Here is a 12,286-nt window from a genome sequence, read left to right as displayed (position 1 = left end):
CGATGCTTTCAACTGTAAATCTCAAAATGCTTCCAAACGACTGTGTGATCACTCCCCAGCCCAACCCTTCCTCCACGAGGAGGCCAACCTGAGGTGGGTCAGGCCAGGAACAGCTATCCGGCTCCCTCCAGAGGCCAGGCTGAACCTTCCATTTAGAATGGAGGGTCACACAAATATAGCTAATTATAATAAAAGTTATTTTCCTTAAGGGGTATTATTGCCAGTCAATCCTGTTTTCCAGATGTTTCGATCATCAAGGGCCTGTTTATATTTCAATATTACATTACCATCTGTTGGTTACAAAAAGAGAGGGTAACCGGCAAGTTAAACCTTTCAGACATGACTTTGCAGAGCTGCCGGAAATCCCCGGCGGGGACAGTCTAAAACCAAACATCGTCATTTTACTTGTGTGAAGTTTAGATTGGGAGCCACTAAACCAGATAACATAAAAATCAAAACCCACTTTGGCCATAAATGAACGGTTTGGACTTTTCCCTTGGATGTTAAAGGTCACGTCGATAATTTGAGGTCTCCACAAAGCCTTCTTCCCTCGCTGACCCTTATACTGTTTTGCAGGATGTTTAAATCTACTCATGGTTGCATTTCATAAACATTAGCATCCTACATTATTTGGCCTTTTCTGGGTCCTTCAACTCCTGGTTCATATTCTTTAGCCTCATAGTACCATGATGCAGTATCCTGGCTTGATTTAAAAACGGGAACCCTAATGAAGTTGTGATCCTCCTGACTATACTTCAGGGACCAAGCATGGGATGCCCACATTTCATGGTGTGCTGGGCACGGGATCACGGAATCTGCATGCTAACTCACCCTTGGTTCCTTTTGCACGGGTACGAAGCGTTTTATCTTCAGCCTCTGCATCCATCTGTAATGTGAACACAAAGTCCTGGGTCATTCCTTTGACACTGACTAAAATACAAACACAAACCACTAGAAGTTCTGAAGGTCAATATGAAGAGCAAAGGAGCTTTCCCATTCCTGAACAGCATCTGACTCTGCAGAGACAGAACTGTGACTGCTCTCACAGCCCGCAAGTTCTGAAAATACGTCTATAGATGCTAAAACCAGAGGAAACGAACAAGAAGGCAGATGTTCTTGTCTGCAAGTGTTCACTAGTGACTCAGACACTTTCGGCATCATGAAGATGGAAAGAAGAATGGTCAGATTAACAGTGATTGTGAAAGAGACAAAACCTCAAATACCAAACCCAAATGTTCCAGACTAAGTTACTCAACCAGATTCCCTTGTATTTCTAGACCCTTTTGGATACAGGCCTCTTTATAAAGAACCCGCCTGCCAATGCAGGAGACACAAGAGATGTGGGTTCTATCCCTAGGTCGGGAAGATCCCCTGGAGGAGGGAATGGCTACCCACTCCAGTATTTCTTGCCTGAAATATCCTATGAACAGAGACTGGCAGGCTACAGCCCGTAGGATCACACGGAGTTGGACACAACTGAACACACATGCATGACCAGCTTCGGATACAGGCCTGTTTCTAAGTTAGAAAAAAAAAAAATTCCCAGTGTAAAAAACCCATGTAACACAAAACCTCAAAATGTCCCTACTGTAAAATACCACTGGAAATGTTGATGACATTTACACTGGTAATTCCAGAATAGAGGTGAGTTATAATCATCCACATCTATAAGGAGAGAAAACTTCGGGTGTTGTTAGCATCAAATTCCCTAAAACATCATTACTAATGATCTTAAATATAACCAAGCGAATTTTCAAAGGGATGCCAAGACTTAAAAAGTCTGCTATTTTTGTCCACATGGAGATAGATTCTGACCTGACTACCTCCAACCATTTCACTAGGATCTTTTAAGCATCTCAGTTTAATTCACATTTGCACTTTATCAGAAGGAATTCTGAAACAGAAAGAAGTCATTTTGCTGGTTGAAAATCAGAGGCAAGGCAGAAGGTGCTCTCCACGGCTACCATCCTTAAATCCTGACACAGGCGGGGATGCGGTGTGCCTGCGATGAGGATAGGAGACGCATCTCTGCTCTCTGAGGCTGAGTTGTGATGGAAAGCGCTGACCTGCCATAGACTTATAATAGGGGAGCAGGTGTGGCAATGATGGACTTTAATTTCCTTTAATAAACCTTTTATGTGCCACACTTTTACTGCCATTCGACGCTCTCCAAGGTCCTGCACATAATAGGTTCATTACTTTTGATTACTATAGTCTATTGAGACAAACAACTCCAGAACACACTATATATTATGTTCAGTTAAACCAATATAGACTATTTATCCATTGTGCATTTTTTCACCTGCAACACTACAGACAAAATTAACGACAGCCCTCGTAAGCTAAAACTATTAAAACCACCAGCACCCTTTTGTCATCATTTTGTAATAAACACCACACCAATCACTGAACTGTTTTGCAAATTAGCCAACAAAAAGTGTCCTCCGCTTTTTCAAGCAGCCCTGGCTTTAGCCTACATAAAAACGGTCCATTGTTACGACTATTTTAAAACTACATGATAAGAGGAGACAAGAAAACAGAGGTGTTTTTTTTTTTCTACTGTAGATGTCCCTTCTTTTAAAACCAGGCGGATTTATGACAGATGTGGCACTGTCTGGGATTAAAGTGGCTTGGTTTACACAGGATGGTGAGCCCTGTGTTGTGAAATCCTCCTCTGTGAGTGTCCCTGCTGCATGCATATAAAGTGGATCGACTCGTGCGAACCCCTCTCCCTGCGTGCTAATCGAGTCGCTTGATTATAACAAGAGAGATCAGCAGCTTAAGGGTTAAAATGGTGAAAACCATCCATTTTGCTTCTGCTGCTCCCCGGGGGTGGAGGGGGACGGGGCGGGGCGGAGGGGTGGGCGGTGAGAACCCCCTCAAGGTAAGTCTTAAGGTTATCCCGCACATAGGCGCTCTTAGCCTCCAATCACTCTGAGCATCGCCCACTCAAACACAAGTGAAGGCTGGACTCTACGGATTTCTTTACGAAAACTGAGACACTGTGTGAAGAGGAGTGCCAGCAGCACAGAGAAAAGTTTCAGAAACCTGCTTCAACGGAACCTTCTCTCTAACAGCTTCAAGACTGATGCTCTTTCACAATCCAGCTGTCTGAGCACCTGACGGTCTGCCTTCACCCCGAGCAGCCGCCTCCCCGTCCCAGTCCGGGGAAGCGAGGCATAAATATTCATGGACCCTGGCTCAGGGTGCCTGGAGTGCCAGCCTCAGGACGGCATTTTGTGATGCTATTGTCCTCTGGCTGGACAATAGCATCATACTGGAGCACATACATCCCATTCAAGCTTTGTAAGAACTGGTAACTCATCCACGAAGCTCGGCGTTCAATGTAACATGTGGGCCAAGTGATGGGCATGGGAGGGATCAAGGCCCCCACATACAATTCACCCATTTCAGCTCTCCCTCCTTTCACACCTGAAGGACAGTTCCTAAGTTCAGGGTTTAGTCACGTCTTGCAGCAACTTGGGGATAAGGATATAAGACATCTTTGGCCTTTCTTTTGGGGCAAGAAGTTTTAACAAAAGTCATGAGAAAGCTTGATCTCCTGGGAGACCTCAGCTTGAAAAAAAGCCTTTGTTCACAAAAACCTTACACCTGGAAGCAGAAACCTCTAAGCATTCTTCCTATGGATTATGTTCATGGACTTCAATAAACTGCTGATGGGTAGACTTAATTTTTGTAAAATGGAACCCTGGATTCAGTGGGCACTGCATTCCAGGGATGGTTTCTTCACGGAAAGGAGGTCCTACCTCATTGCTGGTGCTCACACATGAGGGGTGTGCATGGGGGAGGGGACCAGCTCTGGTTACAGAAGCAGCCACCATCGTAACCAACACGGCCTGCATCCTGAAAACTCCACTTCTTATGGAGAACATTATTATTATTATTATTTTATATTGGAAAAGGAGGCTTGATCAGCCTTACTGCCTACACCCCAATGCTATGGACAAGCCTGCAACTGACTTTGCAAAACTTAACGAAGCATTTCTGTCCTCAAAACAGCTTTGATTTTCCAAACAGCTGTCCTTCTTCCCATTTCTTAGGGCCTTTATCTACATCCCATTGTTTATGGATGGGAATAAGACATTTTCTGAGACTCTTACCATTTCCTCCTGGCTATATCAATCTACTCAATCGAGATAAAACAGTAAAGGCAAATTTTGCCACTCATTTTTCCTGAAACTATGGTAAAAGTTTTATTAAACTGTAACTATGGATATGTTACATATAATACTTATGTTGAAAGGAAAAAAAGGAGTTCCTGCTTGGTATCTATTTCATAATGAAGTCATAAAATTTTTTTTTAAGGAGCTTCTCCCCCACTTCTCTGGGGAGAGGAATTAATACAAGGACAAATGGCAAGAGGGAAAGAAACTTATAAAATAAAGGAGGCAAAGAAGCAAACTTAGGGGAAGGCTATGCCAACCAACAATGGAGATAAGCAGAGAGGCAGTGAAGAAGAAAGATGACTATAAAATACATTCTCACTATTTACTTGAATTTGGAAAACTCATGTAACACCTTCAAGGGATTTACAAAGCTGTGTGCAGGTGTCCCTAGTGACAAGAGCCTGACCACCTTCTCCTCCTGGTACTCAGTTACATCAGTGGCGATCAGAGGATCTTCCTTCTGTGTCACTCCACGGCACTAACTAGGTGCCTTCTTTGGGTTCAGTCATGTCCAATTCTTTGCAATCTCATGAACTGTAGCCTGCCAGGCTCCTCTGTCCATGGGATTCTCCAGACAAGAATACTGAAGTGGGTTGCCATGCCTGCCTCCAGAAGAGATTTCTGACCCAGGAATCGAACCTGGGTCTCCTGCATTGCAGGTGGAGTCTTTACCATCTGAGACACCAGGGACCCCTGGAATTGTTGATTTGTGAAAGGGAGAGATTCCAGGAGCAGGACACCAGATTGATAAACTCAGTTTTGCTTCCATCATACACGCAAATGACTGGTATGTGAGGAGATTTAGTTCCTTTAATTTTATTTTTCACTTAAAACTCTGTTTTGATCAATGGTTAAACAAAATTATTTGTCTACAAAAACAACCTCCAAGTAAATATTTAATCACTTCTTAAGATTTGGGTAAAACAAATCTCTTGGCAATCTTTAAACTTTATTTCTCCTTTCAGCAGAATTCTATCCACTGACATCCTTGATATAGATTTATAAGTAGTCTCGAATTTCTTAATATTAGTAGAAAAACCATGGTGATCATAACATTTTGAGGACACTCTCAAAATCCTTATACAATTAATTGTAATCTTGTCTGAAACTGAAAGTGTTAGTCACATAATCGTGTCCGACTCTTTGTGACCCCATGGACTATAGCCCCTCAGGCTCCTCTGTCCAGGGGATTCTCCGGGCAAGAATGCTGGAATGGGTTCCATGCCCTCCTCCAGGGGATCTTCCCAACCCAGGGATCAAACCAGGTCTTCGGCATGGCATGCAGATTTTTTATCATCTAAGCCACCAGGGAAGCCCTGTCTAGTTACATATAATTTCACGCCAGTAGCTACTTTTAATCTGAGAAGTCTTTCACTACATTTGACTTACAATAAGTCCCACTTTAAAGAAGATTTCATAGTGTTCCTCTCCCGGGAGCTGTAAACCGACAAAGCAGGCTGTCTGTTGTGTCACGTGACTCTTTCATTCCTGAGAAGCTCACGGTGATAGCGAGAGGAAGTTAGTCCCCTGCCTGCCGAGAGGAGGTCCAGGGGTCCTCCCCACCAGGAGCCCACCATCCTCAGCGGATGCTTCCTTTACAGAAGTCAGGTTTTTTTTAATGACAAAAAGAAACTCAGGAAGTTGGAAAAGGCTAACCCCAGAAAATGGAACAGCTAAATGATGTCTGTACCTTGGGACAAAACTTGGCCAGATCAAAGAACAAAGAACCCTACACTGAGTGCCCTTCCTTTTGATGATTCTGGCATCGTTTTGTTTTGAACAAAGCTTTGAATCGACTGAAAATGGCAGCAGAAGATGCTTCCCTGTTGTACAAGGAAAAGATGGGGGAAATGAGCTGTGATCCTAAAAGCACAGTTGACTCGCTGAGAAGGAAACCAAGATTGAATGATCAAGTATATTTTTCCTCTGTTCTTACCCTCCTTTTATTTTTCTGGTTCCCTTTTCAAACATTTACTTATTTCTCAGGGAGATTAATTCAGAAAATAAACACAAGGACTTCCCTGGTGGTCCTGTGGTTAAGACTCCATGCCTCCAATGCTGTGGGCATAGGTTCAGTCCCTGGTCAGGAAAGTTCCATATGCCATGCAGTGCAGCCAGACATAATAATAATTTGTTTTTTAAAAAAGAAAGCAAACTTAAAAACATCTAAATAAACAAAATCAGGAAGTTTGACAGCATCCTTGATGCCATATTAGTAATTTTCTGAAACTTTTTTGAATCCCTTCTCCTAAATGAAATGAAAAATTTTCCAAATCTTTTATTTAGGGCACAGGATCCCTGATTTCAACTCTCTGTTCCTGTCCAGCTCTATCTGTACTGCTTCGGATTCTGCATAAAAAGCTGAAGAACCGAAAGATGGCATCCTACACATCGGTGACCCATCTCATGTCCCCTCACCCCTAATGGGGAAGCAGGTTCAGTCTTCTCTCAGACCAAGCATAGCTGTCTGGGGAGAGCTCTTCCTGAGGCTGAGGGCATGCACACCCCCACAGAAAAGCTGCCTTTGAAAGGGAATTTCTAGGGTCGAATGGAAGAAACCTCAGGCCTGTGAAAGCTTGAGTGGCTTTAAGAGGAGGCTGATGTGTTTGGAGTCTCACTTTTGATTTCTGAGTTGCTGCCACTCCTGTGTACCAACTAACCCTCTAACTTTGCACAACTGGCAACATGACCATGAACCAAAGCCATATGTCTGTGTCCTTTTGCCAAACGACTCCAGCAAATAGTTCTAGCATTCCCTTAGGTGGACGCCGGGTGCCAAGGATTTCTATTAGTCTCTGTACCACGGCCTCCGAGTCACAGTTTTGTGACCTAAGGGGGAAATCGCCAGCTTTGTGTTTTCATAGACTTAAAAATATTTTTAATATGCTCTGATTAAAGAGAACTCAGTGAAAGTAACACCCTGAAACCGTCTAAAAATTTTTTTCTTGCTAATATTTTGAGATGCATGTGTTGAAAAATGCATAAATGTTAGAAAACAAGCTTATTCATAGAGGGGTAAGCTATTTTAAACAGATTTTTCCCAAGGATGTCCCAGTTCCTTACTTTTCAGTGTTTGTAGGAATTAACTGCAGAAATCAGCTACAATGCTTTTAAAAACATGCCTTAAAAAATCTCACTTATTTACTCCTGATCCTTAAGTAAACTAATTTCTAATACAAATGAATTCAAATTGGAATTTTAAAACAATTTTAATGCTGAGTCTCTCTCTAAGGGCAAACATGTGCAAACAAATAACACATACTAATCAATATGCAAAAGGGCTTGTAGGCTCAGAGAACTTCACCTGTTTAACATTTTAAAACAGTAAAGTGATCACGCTTCTAACAAAAAAATCACAATCCTAAATTGGGCATTAACAATATATTTTTCTGAAAGTAAATCAACAGAGATAAAGCAATGTCATAGGGGAGAGTCTTTATAAAACACTTCAATCGGATCCATTTTATTTCAACATATTCTGCTTTTTAGTAAAAATGTTGCCTTACCTCTTTCTCCAGGTAACTTGTACACTGGCTTGGTGAGCCCCCCTCTGTCAGAATGAATGAACACCTGTGTTTGCTTTAGTGAGAAATCCTGCAATTCATTCTATTAAGATAAAAAATAAAAGAGAGAAGGTATGTAAGGTGAACAAAAAACAGAAGAGCAAAAATAACCAGTGATGTGAACAGTAAACAATTACCTATAATTCCAATGGACTATGCTATAAACAGAATGAAAACATCATACTATTTAATAATATATCAACGGGGAAAAGAAGTCTACCTTTATCCTAGTTGCTCAGTCTTGTCTGACTCTTTGTGACCCCATGGACCGTAGCCCACGAGGCTCCTCTGTCCATGGATTCTCCAGGCAGGAATACTTGAGTGGGTTGCCATTCCCTTCTCCAGGGGATCTTTCTGACCCAGATATCGAAACCAGGTCCCCTGAACTGCAGGTAGATTCTTTACCCCCTTTACTTTTATTAAGGTAAGCCATATCAATTTTTGTTTTTCTTACCAAACTAGATATATAGATAAGATATAGATAAAGAAGGGCATGACAACCCACTCCACTATTCTTGTCTGGAGGAGCCCCATGGACAGAGGAGCCTGACAGGCTGCAGTCAATGGGGTCACAAAGAGTTGGACATGACTGAGCGACTAAGCACGCACATAGATATAGACATAGATAAAATGCCTCCCCTTTACTAGGAAAATTGTATAATAGGGATTCTCAGTGTCATTATTGTCGGTTTTATTTTTAACCACCAGAAGAAAAAGATCAGTCAAGGTTTGGCACATGTATCCTCAAGAAGTCACGAGAGACAAGATCCCAAAGGCATGTGGATTTAGGCTGCTCTTGAATGAGGTGTCCTGAAAGGCTTCTAGCACTTTTTGCCAACATTTTATCCTGCTTTCCATGGGAACAATCTGCACGTGGCTTCCTTGCTTCTAGACATAACACACAGGCCTGCATCTCCTTTACCTGGTACCAGGGATGGAACAGAATCTGTCTTCAGGCTGTTTGGCCCTTGAAAGAAAACTCTGAAATTCAGTGTTAATACACTCAGCCTGACAGCAAGTGGCTACTGACATGAGCACTATATATCTATCTCTATCTCTATATCTATATCTATCTATATAGTTCCTATATTAACACACACTTGCTATGGTTTGTCTGTCTGTTCTGGCATTCTAGAACACAAGTCACCAACCTTCCTGGCAGATGATTTCTAGGGTCCGTGTTTACCCTTTGCAGTAGGTTGGAGCGTCCAGCTTTTTAACCATGGATTTCTGCGTTACTTGAAAGTTTTGACCAGACATTAAGCAGATGCTTCTTCAACTCAAATCAGCAACTGTAGATCCTGGTGGAAAATGGGGATAAAACCCTTAAGACAGAGCAGATGTCTTAAGACACAGATGTCTCAAGACACAGGATGTCTCACACAGCAAAAGTCTCAAGACACAGGATGGAAGGACTGAAAAGTCACATAGGAATTGGGAGTTCTTAGTTTGCTTGATTGCAACTTAAAAAAAGCAAAAACAAAAGCCAGCTTTCTCTACAACTGTGTTTGGCTTATCCTCCCTCGCCCTCGGTCGGTCCACCTGCCTGTCCCTTTGTTTGCCACACTCTAACCTAAGACAAAAGATCTGGAAAACACTGGTGGGCAGAGCGCTTTTCTAAACCCTGAAAGTAATGGCTTTTTGTCTACACCCAATCATGGTGTGTGTTTATTAGCAATACATTTTCCATTTATTTTCTCAAAGATTGCCAATAAAGAACCGAATCACAGAAGGGAGTAGCTCTAAACCCTCCGAGTTCCCTAATGTCAAACTCATTAGCATCCGAATAAGCACACAGCAGCACCTCATCTGCACAATCGTGATTTTTTACTACTTTTAATAGCGTTTCTCAGAGGGCTCATTTTCAACTTTCTTCAGTGGTTAGTTGGTTCTCAGGGGAAAAGGAGCTTCCTGACGCTCGCGGCTTCCCCGCAACAACCCGGCCGTTTGCTGTCAGATGCGTCAGCCCTCTGCCCTAACCCCATCTGCTGTCTCTTCCCTCCCCAGGGAGCAGAGCAAAGGCAGCACAGCTGAGATCCACGTGGAGCCCTGCACAGAGGATGCCGGCAAAATATAAGTTCAGAAATGTGATGTGACACAAAAGGCCTGGGAAGCCCAACTGCACCGGAATACGGGAGGGAAAGAGGAGCTGCAGAGGCTCCCTGTTCCAGGCATCCATCGTTCGCAGCTCCGCCCACGGCCTTGTGGAAACACACTGGCTGAGACCAAGAGGAATCTCCTGCTGCAATCAGTTCCCTTCACTCCCTGCATGCGTCCCATGACTGTATCAAAGAGGTACCCCTAAAAACCCATTTTCAATAGTTGCCATACTTTTTCTTAACTTTTTATCTTGTACTGGGGTATAGCTGATTAACAATGTTGTGATAGTTGCAGGTAGATAGCAAAGGGGCTCAGTCATATTTATACATGTATCCATTCTCCTCCGAACTCCCCTCCCATCCATACCATGGAGCAGAGTTCCCTGTGCTGTACAGTAGGACCTTGTTGGTTATCCATTTTAAGTATAGCAGTGTGTACAGGTCCATCCCGAACTCCCTAACTATTCCTTCCCCTCATCCTTCCCCCTGGCAATCATAGGTTCTTTCTCTAAGTTTATGAGTCTGTTTTGTAAATAAGTTCATTTGTATCACTTCTTTTTAGATTCCACCTATAAGGGACATCATATGATATTTTTCTTTCTCTGTCTGACTGACTTCACTCAGTATGACAATCCCTAGGTCCATCCATGATGCTGCAAATGGCAATAATTGCCATACTTTTAATCTCTTTGCTGATCTTAAACCATGCTGTAAAACTTAAAGACTTAGTAAAATATTCTTAGGAGATACACATTTTGGAAGACAATTAACCTAAGACTTGGAACCTTGACCAAGCTTCCCCCAACTTGTAACTGAGTTAGTTAGTTCTCTCCCCTGCCTACCAGGATGGACACTTTTCCGTTGAAGTTCATCTTTTCACGAAACAGCAATCTTAGAAGATGAAACTACATGACAAACCAAGGCGCTGGGAACCTAGTGGGCTGCACAGTCTTTCAGCGTGTGCTATAATTAAGATGTGGCTTCACTTGTTAAATGGAGTCATCACAGAGGACTCCATTTGTGTGCTTTGCTTTATGCCAATAATCATGGATGGAGTGCTAAATTTACAGACACTTCAAGGATAAGTATTTGCTTCAGAAAAAGACAGTTCTTTTTTATTTTTTAGCAACTTTGAAATATGCGCTACAGTATTACTGTTTTTTATTTTTAATTGGATTATAATTGCTTTACAATGTGTTGGTTTCTGCTTTACAACAACCAAGTGAATCAGCCATAAGTATGCATACATCCCTTCCCTCTTGAGCTTCCCTCCTGCCCCAACTCCACCCATCTAGGTCATGACAGAGCACCGAGCTGAGCTCCCTATGCTATACAATAGCGTCCCACTGGCTATTTTACAGATGGTAGTATGTATATGAAAGACAGTTCTTTAAACCTATGGTATGATGTAATGAACCTGAGATGTTACTTTTTTAAAGATATATCAGATTATATTTTATTGGTGGTGGTGGTGGTAAGGTGACCTAAAGTGATAAGATGCAACTGTCAATTGTGTCCTTAAAGCAGAGAACCATAGATTTACTTACGATTCAGAAAAAAAAAAAAAAAAAATTCTATATTAAAAAAAATCCTCCGGACTAAACTCAAAGTGAAAAGTTTGATGAAAAGGCAAGGAAACTAAATATGAAACATCACAGTGCTGGAAGCCCTGTGATACAACTACTGCATTTGGAGTTTACTTACCAGTTGGACTGGTCCGAGGCAAATGCCCGGCAGCCTCCTCTCAGAAGTTGGGTGTTAATTCAAACTCCAAACATCACCCTCAGGTCTAGTTTCCTGCCAAGTAAAATGAAATGAGAGAATTCAGCATGTTAACCTCAGCACTAGGCTTCCCTGCTGGCTTAGAAGGTGAAGAATCAGGCTGTAATTGGGAGACCCAGGTTCGATTCCTGGGTTGGGAAGATCCTCAGGAGAAGGGGTTGGCAACCCACTCAGTACCCTTGCCTGGAGAATTCCATGGACAGAGGAGTCTGGTGAGCTACAGTCCATGGGGTCACAAAGAGTTGGACATGATTGAACGACTAACACACACCTACAGCCTCAGCATTGCTGACCCATGAGGCCCTGTTTCCCAACCTCCCAACACTTTTAACCTCTCAGTCACTAACTTTGGGATCTTCACCAATGGTTCATTAGTTGGAATGGTGAAAACAGGGGATTTTTCTTGCTCTTTTTTTTTTAATGGGAAAGCAAGTCCTTTATAGTTCTAAGTGTCTAGTTTTATTTTTTTAATTGGAGTATAATTGCTTTAAAATGTGCTAGTTTCTGTGTACAATGAAGTGAATCAGCCATATGTACACATATATCCCCTCCCTCTTGGGCTTCCCTCCCACCTCCCATGTCACCTCTCTAGGTTTATTTTTATATTAATCACCGTGATAATTTAAGTGAGAGTCAAATTTCGTATAAATTTGCC

General features: G+C 42.3%; 1 long non-coding RNA gene across 1 annotated transcript; it reads right to left on the bottom strand.

Moving 5' to 3' along the window:
* Positions 1 to 7,698: 7,698 nt before the first annotated feature.
* LOC148775286 (uncharacterized) lies at positions 7,699 to 11,647 on the bottom strand. The gene is made up of 3 exons (XR_016039318.1): positions 11,554 to 11,647; positions 8,902 to 9,051; positions 7,699 to 7,793 (listed from the first exon to the last, which is right to left on the bottom strand). It is a non-coding gene; the product is annotated as an uncharacterized LOC148775286 (long non-coding RNA).
* Positions 11,648 to 12,286: the final 639 nt, after the last annotated feature.

The sequence above is a fragment of the Moschus berezovskii genome, chromosome 16 (genome assembly GCF_049115385.1).
Source record: "Moschus berezovskii isolate FMDL1 chromosome 16, NW_MosBer_1.0, whole genome shotgun sequence".
In the NCBI taxonomy this organism is placed as follows: domain Eukaryota; kingdom Metazoa; phylum Chordata; class Mammalia; order Artiodactyla; family Moschidae; genus Moschus; species Moschus berezovskii.
The sequence above is the reverse complement of the archived record's forward strand: the minus strand, read 5'-3'. Positions and strand labels throughout refer to the sequence as shown.